This window comes from Eumetopias jubatus, unplaced genomic scaffold (genome assembly GCF_037043125.1).
Source record: "Eumetopias jubatus isolate StellerSeaLion01/CBP00866 unplaced genomic scaffold, mEumJub1_p1.0 scaffold_5, whole genome shotgun sequence".
In the NCBI taxonomy this organism is placed as follows: Eukaryota; Metazoa; Chordata; class Mammalia; order Carnivora; family Otariidae; genus Eumetopias; species Eumetopias jubatus.
The window spans coordinates 27,320,735-27,334,671 of NW_028274811.1; positions in this window are offsets into that span (position 1 = coordinate 27,320,735).

Consider the following 13,937-nt stretch of genomic DNA (forward strand, 5'->3'; position numbering starts at 1 on the left):
TAAAGAAAAATAAGTTGTTAGTAGATAACCTTTAAGGTTGGAAATTTTCCTTTTATTCAGATTTTCTCAGAGTATTTTTTTAAATGAAAAGATGTTGAATGTTATCAAATGCTTCACATGCATCTACAGAAGTGATCATGAGATTTTTCTCCTTTATTCCATTAATATATTAAAAGATTTTCTAAAGCTTAAACTTTCTTGAATTCCTTGGATAAACTCAATTTAAACTGCATGTGTTTTAAAAAATAAACCATTACCTCTAACCAGCTAATATATTTAGGATTTTCACACAGATGTTTATAGTGAAATTGGCCTATAATTTTCTTTTCCTGAATTGCTTTCATCCAGTCTTAGAACCAAGATCACAGTGATCTGATAAAATTATGTGATCTGTTCTCCCTCTATTCCTGTTTTTTTGTAGCAACTTTGTAAGATTGGGATCCTCTCTTCCCTGAAAGATTAATCATAGCTATAAAACTATCTGGAGCTGGGGCTTTTTTTGAAAGGGTGATGACGATCCCTTTTCAGTTTCTTTAAGGATTACAGTTCTAAGATCTTGGGCCACTTTTAGCATTTTTGCATTTTTCTGCAACGTGATGTAGTTCATCAGAGCACCCAATTTATTAGCACATAGATATACATATATTCTTTCACTTATATTTTGTTTATTCACGTTTTCTCCTTCCTTTCTCTCTCCTATCAATCTTGCCAGAGGCGAATCTATTTCATTAGTCTTTCTAAAGGACACTTTCAGTTTTGTTCACTTCCTATTTGTTTTTGTTCTCTAGATTTATTTATTTCTGCCTGTATTCTTATTTATGTCCTTCCTTCATGTTTATTTGGGTTTAACTGGTTTCTTGAATGTTCTAAGTCGAAAGCTTAACTCTCTTGTTTTCATTCTTTCCTAACTTCTGCAGTTTAAATTTATATAATATATATATAAATACATTAATATAAATAAATTAAATTTATTTAAAGCAATAAATTTACTTCCAAGTAAGTTTGAATATGATCCACAAAACTTGATGTGTGGTATTTTCATTGCCATTCACCTCTAAGTATTTAAAAGTTTCTCTTCGATTACTTGTACAGCCTAATGATATTTGGTAGTATTTTTCATATGTCTAGACATATAGGACCTTTCTATTTAATTGTATATGATGTTGATTCCTTTACATTTACTAAAACTCCTTTTGTGGCCTAGCACATAAATTGTGTCTGTTCCATGTGTATATGAAAATATTTTGTTTCTTGGAGATAGACTAGGATAGATAAACTGCATTACTCTAATCTTCTATCTTTGCCTATTTTTATATACTTCAACTACTTGTGTTGGAGAGGATGTATTAAAATCTTCAACTATGCTTTTTGATTTATTATTTTTCAACATACATCTATCAGTTGTTGCTTTACGTATTCTGACTTTATATTATATGGGACATATATTTTCATATTCACTATTTTTCTTGATATATTATTTATTTTACCAATATATGACATCTTTGTTTTCCCTTTCTAATATTTGATGTCTTCAATTATTATTTCTTTGATATTACAATCTTTATCAGGGCTTATTTTTGGTAAATCTTTTTCTCTCTAACTTTGCTGTATATTTTTGTTTTTAGTATGTATCTTACAGGCAATACATTGCTTGATTTTATCTTTTTAGTTCAATTAGAGTCTTTATACTTTCATTAGTAAGTTTTAACTATATACATTTATTATAATTCCTCTTATATTAATATTTATTTCTGCCTTTTTTTATGCTTCCAAATTTCCATACCTGCTTCCCACCCCCCCCTTACTTTGGTATATTCTGCTGGGTGGATGTAATTTTCTTCAGCTGGTCTGGAAGTTATACATTCTGTCTTTATTATCTCAGTAGTTGTTCCTAAGTCATTAAGAACAGTACTATCAACTTCTTAAGCTATCAATATATATTTTTGTCCTCCAGAGAAAGAATTTCAAAGAAACAGACAGACAAAACCAAACCAAAGACTCAGAGAAAAGGAACGGTACAAGGAAGGAAATAATTGAGAGAGCAAGAGGTCAGCAAGGAACAGGAAAAAAAAAAGAGAGAGAAAGAGAGGGAGAAAAACAGATAAAATCCACAAAAGGAGTGAGCGTCTGAGGGAATAAAGCCAGGAGTCCTACACACCCAATGTGCTCAAATTTAGAGAGCAAGAAAAACTCTAGGTTTCATTTGCTCCTTGCAAATGAAATGTCCCCAGAGCATTTTTTTCTTCCCTCGCTTGGGAAAGCAATGCAGATTATTTCATGATTATCTACTAAGCAGTCACTGTGTTCTAGGCCTTCTTTTAAAGCCATGAAGAAGTAGACCATCTCCTTGCACTCCTAGGGTTCAAGGTCAAGACAAATAGTTTAAAAAGCAATGACAAGGCAAACCATAAGAGACTCTTAACCCTAGGAAACAAACTGAGGGTTGCTGGAGGGGAGGGGGGAGGGGGATGGGGTAACTGGGTGAGTGATGGGCATTAAGGAGGGCACGTGATGTAATGAGCACTGGGTGTTATATGCAACTGATAAGTAACTAAATTCTACCCCTGAAACTAATAGTACACTATATGTTAACTAAATTGAATTTAAGTACAAATTAGAGAACAGGGGAAGTACAGAGCACCTCGGGAACATCTAGAAAGGGAAATCGTCCCATCTGAAGTGATGTGTAAGCTGAGCTTGGAAGGATATAACTCCTCTGCCAGTGGGTGCCAAGGGCAGAGCCTGACCTTCACTGCTGTCATGCTATTGGCTCTTGTCTTCTGAGTCCTGTGTGTCAAGATGGGGTCAAGGCCACAGGGCTTGCACTCGCCATGGAGCCAGGCGTCTATAAACAGCCCATTTTCTCTCCAGTGCACAAGCCTACAATTCACATGGTCTCCACCCTGTCCCGTCTCCCCAGGCCGTGTCAGTGGGTGAGTGCAAACTGATGTCAATGTGACCACTTGGTTCCTGAGGTCTCCACTTCACCTGCCTACATATTTGCTCACTCTCTTAATTTTCTCTTATGCGCAGTTGCACTCACTAATTCAGATGGGTCAAAGAAGGAGTCTGAGAGGGGTTGTTTCCAAGGAGCTACAATAAATCCACTGAGGCCCAGCTCCAATGCAACCCACCCTGGCTTTAATGGATAGAAATGGAACATTACAGAAATGGTAGAGGAGGTTACGAGCTTCTGCTTTGGAGACAATCACCTGTGTCCAAACCCGGATTTGACCACTTACTGTCACCGTGACCTTCTGAAGGAAGCTAAGTGCTCTGAGCTTCCGTTTCCTCATTTGTAAAGACATTAGCAATAGCTTCCCAAGGTGCTGGTGAAGACCAAACAACACCTTGCTTGTCACGTGCTTAGCACAGAGCCTGGTACTTAACAAGGGCTCAGAAAAGTAGTTGCTTAGTGTTAGTGTGAGGATAACTAATAGTATTAGTGCTGCCATTAGCATTACTCGGATAGCTCAGCTTGGGAGGACTAACAGAAGAGACAGCGTCACTATTTTCTCTGGTGAGAAAACATGGGAAGTGGTCTCCAATGGACACATAATACCTCATCTATGCTATTTATTACTCATGTCTTAGAAGGGGTTTAAACAAAATACAAAGCTCTGGTTCTCAAAGACAACTTTGCAATTAAGTCAGTGGGTAATAACAGATTCTTTATGGACTCCCGGGTTATCCTGAAGTGTGCAGCATTTGCTTCATTTAAAAAGCCAAGATATCTGGTCACATTCTTATTAACTTGTCCCTGTATACTCGTTCATTCATTCATTCAACAAATATTCATTGGATGCCTAGCAGAGAGGCATTTCACAAAGTAGGCATGCAATAAATATTTGTTGAATTTAAAAAACAATTATGTCACCAGAATCTAATCTTAGCTGATCTAAGGCCAAGAAATATGTACTTTTTGAGGACTGCTTTAGAAAATTCACATTCCATTAAACTTTCCAGATCTCTCAAAAGCTGGGGAAAAAAACAAATTCTTTGCAGAGTGCAATGCTGTAAATAGATAAGCTCACTAAATAATCATTTACATTCCTAAATCATAAGCATTTCTCTTTTCCATCTAATCCTCAATTTTTACATACTTTACTTTTTCATTTACAGTGGAAACGCTCAGCAGTGATATTATTATTTGCCCGATCACTGTGGGTATTTTCACTCTGTGGCTAATCACTTCTGAGTTGAACAAAGTCAGGTGAGAATCTGAATTTGTCTAACTTTTCGCCAGATCAGACAATTATAGAATACAGACACCCTTTGAAGACATGTACCACGGAGGGAGTTAGAAATATGACAGCCCATTGTCCCTGCTAAAATGCTTCCCTGAAAAAAACCTATAGGTTGACAAGTTTAATTACCCTTGATTTTTATGCCTGCCTTTGCAAAATACTAAAATCTTCAGGCTACGAACAATGTTAGTGTTTTAAAGCACAGAGACAGGAGAGAGAGGCAAAAGCTCGGGTTATGTCAATCATGGTCCCAGAGCCCCCGGGATCTCCACAAGGCTAGGCCAGGAGAGCGTCATGGGGTCACCCAGCTCATGCTCCATGTGCTGGCCATGGGGGCACGAGTCACTCTCCTCACCTTAACTCAATGGTTTATGTATTTAACTGTATGCATCGAGGAGGCCTTGTCGCATTGTGCAAAACAAAAATATAAAACAAGACAATTCTTTATGATCATGAGTACATGTAAGAAAAAGATACCCATGGGCATTATGCTGAGTGGGGGAAAAAAAAAAAGCCAATCTCAAAGGTTTACATACCATATGATTTCATTGACAGAGTATTCTCAAAGTGACAGAATTATAGTGATAGACAACAGATCAGAAGTTGCCAGGGGTTAGGGTTGGGGGAAGGATGTGATTATTAGGGGGTAAGGTGAGAGAGTTTCTTTGAGGGAGCAGAACAGTTTTGTTCCTGGTTATGGTAAGTTACTCAATCTACACGTGTGATAAAATATCATGGAACTACACACATGCGCGCACGCACGTGCACACGCGCATATACAAGAATGCTGGTAAAATCCCCAGTAAGGTCTGTACCTGAGTTAAAAAGTATTGTGTCAACACCATTTTTCCAGTTTTGACACTGCACTATGGTAGCATAATTATCACTGGAAGAAGCCGCTGCGTGAAGGATGCATGCACACTCTAAGGCTCTAGTTTTGCAAATGTTTGTGAGCCTTAAGCTATTTTTTAAAAAAAATTTTAAGGATACCAATATCCTTCGCCAATACCCTGCCATGGGGCCAAGAGAACAGCTTCCTCACCTGAGAACAGAAGCGTTAACACAGGCCTTGTCTATATGACTGACAGCAGGAAGAAAGTGGGGTTAGCAGTCTCACATGTGGTGTTAATGGCATGGCCTGCCTTTCTCGGGTGCTTGAACAGTGGAGGAGTTGGGTCAGAAAGGGGAGTTTTCCAGAGACTTCCCTCCAGGAGAGAAGTTTGAGCAATGAGCCTGTGAAAGCTGGAAGTGCTCTACCACCTGCTGTGGGCAAGAGGCCTGCTTAGAGGGCAGATATAACGGGGGGGGGGGGGGTCTCACCAGGCCCCATAACAGCTGACACAAGCCAGGGAGGCCATCCAGGAGGTGAGGTGTCTGGAAGCCAGGTTGTGTTTCTGAGTAACGTCGGGAGCTCAGCCTGCAGAGAAGGTGTGTGGAGCCGTGTGTCTGTGTAGGTAGATGCAGCCTCGTTGCCGGGAGCTAAGATATCTGCAGGACCACTGTCAGGGAGATTTACTCGCACTGTGTTAATCCTGAGGGCAGGTCTCAGATCTGTAGGTAGAAGCTAGATGAAAGCAGTTTTCAACTCAATATAAAGAATTGTCCAACACACCTGCTTTTGACAGGTCGTAAGTTCCCAGACTTACCTGAGGTACCTGAACAAGGATCAAATGACCATCTGTCGAGAATGCTATAAGGGGTCCCAAGCAAGGGCCTCCCCCCATCCCACTCTGAGAAGATGGTACCAACAATGAGGATACTGGAGGTGGGGGACCCTGATAATTTCACTGGAGTGCAGCCCCCCCCTTTTTTTAAGATGTATTTATTTATTTGAGAGAAAGAAAGAACGCGAGAGAGTGCAAATGGGGGGAGGGACAGAGGAAGAAGGAGAGAGAGAATCTCAAGCAGACTGTGCCCTGAGCGCGGAGCCCGTCACCATCAGCGGACTCAATCCCACGATCCTGAGACCATGACCTGAGCCGAAATCAAGAGCCAGATGCTTAACCAACCAAGCCTCCCTGGTGCCCCAGGCCCCTCCTTTTTAATTTTTTAACTCCATAAGCATGTATCTGCTTCCCTGAGCCCATTAGCGTTTCTGGGGTTCATCGTGTCCCCGAATAAATCCCACCTCACCAGCAGATCTTCAGGCCTCTTGTTAAGAGACACAGGCTTCACTGCTCCCTCAGCCCCCCGGGGAGCCTGGCATGGGGTGGGTGCGACAGAGAGGCTCTGGAAACATGCGAAGCCGAGTGAATGATGGCTATGGCATGCCCAAAGCGAGAGGCCAGCCTGGGTGCCCGCTTTAAGTCCTCTTGCACTGAGAGTCCATATATTTTATGACCTCAGAGTGCTTCCTGGCACAGACTCCCCCCGATGGTGATCCGTTTCTCTTTGGCAGCTTTGTCAGTGTTTGGGTTTTCTACTTAGTTCTCAATGAACTAGCTATCATAGTTATAGCTCCCTAGGAAATGCCATCCAGTAACTCTGTCAGAGTTTTTATTTGCTTGGACGGATCATTTTATTTCAGCAAGGTGTTTTATTAGCTTAGAGAGTCATGAATCACTTCAAAGGTAGATGAAAGATGACCCAATACACACAATTTCATATGAGATGTTGTTCTTTCTATGGAAGATCATGTCTCCTTGATTAGGGATTGAGAGCAATTCAGCTTCATGCAAATGACGAAAACCAAATCGCATCAGCATACCCATGCACCCACCTGGCCAGAGCAAAGAGGCTGACTCCAACACCCACCTGGTTATCACCACTCAGGAAATCTTGTCATCTGCACAGTGTTGCAATGGCCCCAAAGAGACTCCTATGAGGCTCCTCTCTGAGGCATGTGTCCTCTTGGACCCAAACCACACTACTGACTAACACTCCACAAAGTGCCACAGGGGCTTTGAGAAAGGAATTTTATTAGTTAGGATAGGCTCTGCTATGCTGCAGTAATGCCTAAACTTCAAATCTCAGTAGCTGAACCCAGCACAAGATTATTTCCTATTCTCATCAGGGTTCCAATGAAGTAGGTCAGGCCACGTTTCATGGGGACTCAGCAATCAACCCTATATCATTCTATCTTGTCATAGCAGGAAGAGGAGAAGGAATAAAGAATTGCTCCTTCCTTCTTCTCTTCCCTCCTTCTTCCTTCTTTATTAAGACCTTATTTTTTCAGAACAGTTTTAGGTTCACAGCAAAATCGAAGGGAAGATACAGAGATTTCCAGTATATCCCCTGCCTCCTACACACGCATAATTTCCCCCATTACCAACATCCCCTACAGAGTGGTACCTTTGTTACAACTGATGAACCTACATGGACACATCACAATCACCCCCAGTCCATAGCTTACACTGGGGCTCACTCTTGATACTGTACATTCTATTCATTTGGACAAATGCATCATGACATGTATCTAGGGTTATGGTATCACACCGAGTATTCTCACTGCCCTAAAAATCCTCTGTGCTCCACCTACTCATCTGTCCATGCCCTCCCCACAACCCCTGGCAGCCACTGACCCTTTTACTGTCTCCATAATTTTTCCTTTTCTGGAATGTCATATAGCTGGGATCATATAATATATAATATTTTCAGATTTCAGTAATATGCATTTAAGGTTCCTCCATGCCTTTTCATGTCTTGATAGCTCATTTCATTTTAGTGCTAAATAATATTCTATGGCCTGGATGTACCAGGCTGTGGATGTACCACAGTTTATATATTTTATATATATATTATTTATATATTCATTTACCTACTGAAGGACATCTTGGTTGCTTCCAAGTTTGGGCACTTATGGATAAAGCTTCTATAAACATCTGTGTGCAGGTTTTTGTGTGGACGTAAGTTTTCATCTCCTTTGGGTAACTACCAAGGAGCGTGATTGTCGGATTGTATGGTAAGAATATGTTCGGTTTGGGATGCCTGGGTGGCTCAGTTGGTTAAGTGTCTGCCTTTGGTTAAGTGTCTGCCTTTGGTTAAGTGTTTGCCTTTGGCTCAGGTCATGATCCTGGGGTCCTAGGTTCGAGTCCCACATCGGGCTCCTTGCTCAGCAGGGAGCCTGCTTCTCCCTCTGCCTGCCGCTCCCCCTGCTTGTGCTTGTTCTATCCGACAAATAAATAAATAAAATCTTTAAAAGGAAAAGAATATGTTCGGTTTTATAAGAAACTGCCAAACTATTCTACATGTTGTACTTCTCACCAATTAAAAAAAAGAAAGATAATCACTAAAGGAGTAGCTTGTAAGATCCAACACAATCTCATCTGCAAGTGAACCATTCAAGCTGCTCAGATATTATATTATACTATTATGAAACTCATGTTATAGCATCTTCAGTGTAAAGAATCATATCGGTGAGCAAAACACTTTCTTTCCAAATCCTGTTTTAATTAGAAAATTGATGGAAAATATAGAACTGCATCCCCATAACTACTTTTAAAAAATGTATTTGGAAGACTTGAAAATACTGAATTATAAAAGAAATTGAACTCTGATATTTTTCTTCTATTTTATTGTTCTCTATTCCCTGAAAAGCCTCCAACACTGTATTTCTATAGCTCAGAATAGGACGTATTTCCCCCTTAAAATCTGTAGGTATTCTAATTATATGTAAATCAGTTCACAGAAATAACTATCCATGGTTAAGGGATATTTAAAATGTTAAAAGCTTCTTCTCAACCGTTCACTGTTTAAAAAAGAAAAAAAAAAAGCCTATTTCCAGAACCCTGGTAGCTCTAAGCACCATTTTCCCTTTTTATGACTGCACAGAAGGGCCTTCTAGTGCAATGCTCTGTTCTCCTGGGCTGTTCTCCCTGAAACACCTCAAGTGGGGATCACAGTTTGAATCTGATTTTGAAGCAATTCCATGCTAATCTCCCTTCCTTTACGGTGAAAACTTTTCTCCCTTTTATTCAGAATCAAAACACACAATTGCACAAAGAAACTGAACAGAATTTAAGAAAGTTGTTCCCACACTGAAAAGCATTTCTTTTGGTCTGTCCTTCCCTTGCTGAAAACATGGCCACAGTTATATGTTTAAAAGAAAGACAAAAAACAGTATTTCCCCGGCATCTGAATTCTGATCTATTATAATCCCCTGGCCATAAAGACCCTCCAAGTGCTGATGATTCCCAAATTCCTATCTCCACCCTTGAGTTCTCAGCTCACAGAGCCAACTGCCTATTTGCTATCTGCACTTGGTTATCTCCTAGGCATTGCAAACTGAGTGTGTCCAAAACCTAATTCCTTTTTTTTAAAATTTTTTTATTGTTATGTTAATCACCATATATTACATCATTAGTTTTTGATGCAGTGTTCCATGATTCATTGTTTATTCATAACACCCAGTGCTCCATGCAGAATGTGCCCTCCTCAATACCCATCACCAGGCTAACCCATCCCCCCACGCCCCTCCCCTCTAGAACCCTCAGTTTGTTTTTCAGAGTCCATCATCTTTCATGGTTTGTCTCACCCTCTGACATACTCCCCTTTTCTTCCTCTCCTGTTATCTTCTTTTTCTTTTTTCTTAAAATATGTTGCGTTATTTGTTTCAGAAGTACAGATCTATGATTCAACAGTCTTGCACAATTCACAGCGCTCACTGTAGCACATACCCTCCCCAATGTCTATCACCCAACGACCCCATCCCTCCCACCCCCAACGACTCCAGTAACACTCAGTTTGTTTCCTGAGATTAAGAATTCCTCATATCAGTGAGGTCATGTGATACATGTCTTTCTCTGATTGACTTATTTCACTCAGCATAACACCCTCCAGTTCCATCCACGTCGTTGCAAATGGCAAGATCTCATTCCTTTTGATGGCTGCATAATATTCCATTGTGTATATATACCACCTCTTCTTTATCCATTCATCTGTCGATGGGCATCTTGGCTCTTTCCACAGTTTGGCTATTGTGGACATTGCTGCTATAAACATTGGGGTACACATACCCCTTCGGATCCCTACATTTGTATCTTTGGGGTAAATACCCAGTAGTGCAATTGCTGGATCGAACGGTAGCTCTAATTTCAACTGTTTGAGGAACCTCCATACTGTTTTCCAGAGGGGTTGCACCAGCTTGCATTCCCACCAACAGTGTAGGAGGGTTCCCCTTTCTCCACATCCCCGCCAACATCTGTCGTTCCCTGACTTGTTAATTTTAGCCATTCTGACGGGTGTGAGGTGGTATCTCATTGAGGTTTTGATTTGGATTTCCCTGATGCCGAGCGATGTTGAGCACTTTTTCATGTGCCTGTTGGCCATTTGGATGTCTTCTTTGGAGAAATGTCTGTTCATGTCTTCTGCCCATTTCTTGATTGGATTATTTGTTCTTTGGGTGTTGAGTTTGAGAAGTTCTTTATAGATTTTGGATACTAGCCCTTTATCTGATATGTCATTTGCAAATATTTTCTCCCATTCTGTCGGTTGTCTTTTGGTTTTGTGGACTGTTTCTTTTGCTGTGCAAAAGCTTTTTATCTTGATGAAATCCCAATAGTTCATTTTTGCCCTGGCTTCCCGTGCCTTTGGCGATGTTTCTAGGAAGAAGTTGCTGCGGCTAAGGTCGAAAAGGTTGCTCCCTGTGTTCTCCTTTAGGATTTTGATGGACTCCTGTCTCACGTTTAGGTCTTTCAACCATTTGGAGGCTATTTTTGTGTGTTGTGTAAGGAAATGGTCCAGTTTCATTCTTCTGCATGTGGCTGTCCAATTTTCCCAACACCATTTGTTGAAGAGACTGTCTTTTTGCCATTGGACATTCTTTCCTGCTTTGTCAAAAATAAGTTGACCATAGAGTTGAGGGTCCATTTCTGGGCTCTCGATTCTGTTCCATTGATCTATGTGTCTGTTTTTGTGCCAGTACCATACTGTCTTGATGATGACAGCTTTGTAATAGAGCTGGAAGTCCGGAATTGTGATGCCGCCAGCTTTGCTTTTCTTTTTCAGTATTCCTCTGGCTATTCTGGGTCTCTTCTGGTTCCATACAAATTTTAGGATTATTTGTTCCATTTCTTTGAAAAAAGTGGATGGTGTTTTGATGGGGATTGCATTGAATGTGTAGATTGCTCTAGGTAGCATTGACATCTTCACAATGTTGATTCTCCCAATCCATGAGCATGGAACGTTTTTCCATTTCTTTGTGTCTTCCTCAATTTCTTTCATGAGTATTTTATAGTTTTCTGAGTACAGATCCTTTGCCTCTTTGGTTAGATTTATTCCTAGGTATCTAATGGTTTTGGGTGCAATTGTAAATGGGATCGACTCCTTGATTTGTCTCTCTTCTGTCTTGTTGTTGGTGTATAGGAATGCCACTGATTTCTGTGCATTGATTTTATATCCTGCTACTTTACTGAATTCCTGTATGAGTTCTAGCAGTTTTGGGGTGGAGACTTTTGGGTTTTCCACATACAATATCATATCATCTGCAAAGAGTGAGAGTTTGACTTCCTCTTTGCTGATTTGGATGCCTTTGATTTCTTTTTGTTGTCTGATTGCTGTGGCTAGGACTTCTAAAACTATGTTGAATAGCAGTGGTGAGAGTGGACATCCCTGCCACGTTCCTGACCTTAGGGGAAAAGCTCTCAGCCTTTCCCCATTGAGAATGATATTCGCTGTAGGGTTTTTCATAGATGGCTTTTATGATATTGAGGTATGTACCCTCTATCCCTATACTCTGAAGAGTTTTGATCAAGAAAGGATGTTGTACTTTGTCAAATGCTTTTTCTGCATCTATTGAAAGGATCATATGATTCTTGTTCTTTCTTTTGCTAATGTATTGTATCACGTTGATTGATTTGCGGATGTTGAACCAGCCTTGCAGCCCAGGAATAAATCCCACTTGGTCATGGTGAATAATCCTTTTAATGTACTGTTGGATCCTATTGGCTAGTATTTTGGTGAGAATTTTTGCATCCATGTTCATCAAGGATATTGGTCTGTAATTCTCTTTTTTGATGGGGTCTTTGTCTGGTTTTGGGATCAAGGTAATGGTGGCCTCATAAAACGAGTTTGGAAGTTTCCCTTCCATTTCTATTTTTTGGAACAGTTTCAGGAGAATAGGTATTAATTCTTCTTGAAATGTCTGATAGAATTCCCCTGGGAAGCCATCTGGCCCTGGGCTTTTGTTTGTTGGGAGATTTTTGATGACTGCTTCAATTTCCTTAGTGGTTATAGGTCTGTTCAGGTTTTCTATTTCTTCCTGGTTCAATTTTGGTAGTTGATACATCTCTAGGAATGCACCCATTTCTTCCAGGTTATCTAATTTGCTGGCATAGAGTTGCTCATAATATGTTCTTAGAATTGTTTGTATTTCTTTGGTGTTGGTTGTGATCTCTCCTCTTTCATTCATGATTTTGTGGATTTGGGTCATTTCTCTTTTCTTTTTGATCAGTCTGGCCAGGGGTTTATCAATCTTGTTAATTCTTTCAAAGAACCAGCTCCTAGTTTCGTTGATCTGTTCTACTGTTCTTTTGGTTTCTAGTTCATTGATTTCTGCTCTGATCTTTATGATTTCTCTTCTCCTGCTGGGTTTAGGCTTTATTTGCTGTTCTTTCTCCAGCTCCTTTAGGTGTAGGGTTAGGTTGTGGATTTGAGACCTTTCTTGTTTCTTGAGAAAGGCTTGTATTGCTATATACCTTCCTCTCAGGACTGCCTTTGCTGTATCCCAAAGATTTTGAACAGTTGTGTTTTCATTTTCATTGGTTTCCATGAATTTTTTTAATTCTTCTTTAATTTCCTGGTTGACCCATTCATTCTTTAGTAGGATGCTCTTTAGCCTCCATGTATTTGAGTTCTTTCCGACTTTCCGCTTGTGGTTGAGTGCTAGTTTCAAAGCATTGTGGTCTGAAAATATGCAGGGAATGATCCCAATCTTTTGGTACCGGTTGAGACCTGATTTGTGAGCTAGGATGTGATCAATTCTGGAGAATGTTCCATGGGCACTAGAGAAGAATGTATATTCCGTTGCTTTGGGATGGAATGTTCTGAATATGTCTGTGAAGTCCATTTGGTCCAGTGTTTCATTTAAAGTCTTTATTTCCTTGTTGATCTTTTGCTTAGATGATCTGTCCATTTCAGTCAGGGGGGTGTTAAAGTCCCCCACTATTATTGTATTGTTGTCAATGTGTTTCTTTGCTTTTGTTATTAATTGCCTTATATAATTTGCTGCTCCCATGTTCGGGGCATAGATATTTACAATTGTTAGATCTTCTTGTTGGATAGACCCTTTAAGTAGGATATAGTGTCCTTCCTCATGTCTTATTACAGTCTTTGGTTTAAAATCTAGTTTGTCTGATATAAGGATTGCCACCCCAGCTTTCTTTTGGTGTTCATTAGCATGGTAAATGGTTTTCCACCCCCTCACTTTCAATCTGGGGGTGTCTTTGGGTCTAAAATGAGTCTCTTGCAGACAGCATATTGACGGGTCTTGTTTTTTAATCCAATCTGATAGCCTGTGTCTTTTGATTGGGGCATTTAGCCCATTTACATTCAGGGTAACTATTGAAAGGTATGAATTTAGTGCCATTGTATTACCTGTAAGGTGACTGTTAACTGTCTGTTGTCTGTGTTCGTTTCTGCTCTTTGCTGCTTTTAGGTTCTCTCTTTGCTTAGAGGACCCCTTTCAATATTTCTTGGAGGGCTGGTTTCGTGTTTGCAAATTCCTTTAGTTTTTGTTTGTTCTGGAAGCTTTTT